Source organism: Chiloscyllium plagiosum, chromosome 36, assembly GCF_004010195.1.
Source record: "Chiloscyllium plagiosum isolate BGI_BamShark_2017 chromosome 36, ASM401019v2, whole genome shotgun sequence".
In the NCBI taxonomy this organism is placed as follows: Eukaryota; Metazoa; Chordata; class Chondrichthyes; order Orectolobiformes; family Hemiscylliidae; genus Chiloscyllium; species Chiloscyllium plagiosum.
In genome coordinates this window covers 38,544,987-38,547,152 of record NC_057745.1, presented here as the reverse complement: position 1 = coordinate 38,547,152, position 2,166 = coordinate 38,544,987, and positions in this window count along the sequence as shown.

The following is a 2,166-nucleotide window of genomic DNA, read 5'->3' as shown; positions in this document are numbered from 1 at the left end:
TAGTGACAGGGAGTGATAGTGACAGGGAGTGATGGTGACAGGGAATGATCATGACAGAGAGTGATAGTGAGTGACAGAGAGTGATAGTGACAGGTAATGATGGTGACAGAGAGTGACAGTGAATGGGAGTGATAGTGACAGGGAATGGTAGGAGTGACAGAGAGTGATAGTGACAGGGAATGGTAGGAGCGACAGAGAGTGATAGTGACAGGGAGTGATAGTGACAAGGAGTGATAATGAATGGCAGGATGTGATAGTGACAAGGAATGATTGTGACAGGGAGTGAAAGTGATTGATAGTGACAGAGAGTAATAATGAGTGACAGGGAGTGATAGTGACAGGGAGTGATAATTAATGACAGAGTGTAATTGTGACAGAAACTGATAGTGACAGGGAGTGATAGGCATTGATAGTGACAGGGAGTGATAGTGACAGGGAGTGATAATTAATGACAGAGTGTGATTGTGACAGAAACTGATGGTGACAGCGAGTGATAGGCATTGATAGTGACAGGGAGTGATAGTGACAGGGAGTGATGGTGACAGGGAATGATCATGACAGAGAGTGATAGTGAGTGACAGAGAGTGATAGTGACAGGTAATGATGGTGACAGAGAGTGACAGTGAATGGGAGTGATAGTGACAGGGAATGGTAGGAGAGACAGAGTGTGATAGTGACAGGGAGTGATAGTGACAGGGAGTGATAGTGACAGGGAGTGATAGTCAGTGACAGGGCATGATAGTGACAGGAAATTATTGTGCCAAGGAGTATTAGTGAATGACAGGAATGAAAGAGAGTGATAGTGACAGGGCGTAATGGTGACAGCAAGTGATAGTGACAGGGAGTGATACTGACAGAGAGTGATAGTGACAGAGAGTGATAGAGACAGGGAGTGATAGTGAGTGACGGTCACAGAGAGTGATAGAGACAGGGAGTGATAGTGAGTGACGGTCCTGGGGATGTGGGGGTCGGGTAGCGGGCGTGGGGGGAGGGAGGGGGTGTTGAATTCTACAGGCTCTGGGGTTGGGGTGGGAGATAATTTCCCGCCCCCTCCCGGGGAACCCGCGGCTGTTCCTGAATCCCCCGGAGTGGAGTGACGGGCACAAAGCTAGAAGCTGTCGTGGTAGTGTCCCTGCCCCTGGCCCAGGAGGCCCGCTGCTCAGAGAGAAATCTCTAGCTGGTACCGGGAGAGGCCCTGTCACAGCCCAATAAACCGCCTCGTCCCACCTTTTATGTGCAACCAGGATGGTATTGAATGGGAGAGCAGATGGAGGGGCGGAGTGGCCTCCTGTTGGTCCTGATCAGGTCCCCATCACTCTTTCCGCCCCCCCCACCACATCCTGATCACAGCTCCCTGGGGCTTCCCCCGCCCCAGGGGTAGAGACCTCGACCCCGGGATCTGCTCAGAACGATTCAGTCACAGAGCGAGCAGACCCTTCGGTCCGACTCGTCCATGCTGACCAGGAATCCCATTTTCAAATCATTCATAAAGATACACTCTTGGTAAACAGACTCTCAAAATTCAAACTTCAGGAAAGTAAAGACCTGATTAAAATTAAAGAAAAATAAACTAATGAAGTAATTGGAATCAGTCAATGTTGGCGATTCTTAGCTTCTGCAGAGAGACCGAGAGTAGCAGAGTCAGGATTGACTCCCATTCCTGGTGAGTGTGGCCAGCACTGTGAGTTTGGGATTTACAGCTCCGGGGGAATTTGATTTTGCTGGAGAATGTGCATGTACTCCCTTCTGTTCCATCTCCAAAAATCTACACCTTCCAGAGTGAAGTCATTCTCTGAAATGACCTTTGAGACGTGTTTTATTTGGGGGTGCCGAGTTCTCTCTCTCTCTCTCTCTCTCACACACACCTTTCAAAGTTAAAAATCACACACCAGGTTATAGCCCAGGGTTATTTGGAAGCACTAGCTTTCAGAGCACTGCTCCTTCATCAGGTGGTTGTGGAGCAGGATTATAAAACACAGAATTTCTAGCAAAAGATGACAGTGCTATAAATTTTGGATTTTATAATCCTGCTCCACAACCACCTGATGAAGGAGCAGTGCTCTGAAAGCTAGTGCTTCCAAATAATCCTGGGCTATAACCTGGTGTTGTGTGATTTTTAACTTTGTCCACCCTCGTCCAACACCAGCTCCCCCACGTCACACCTTT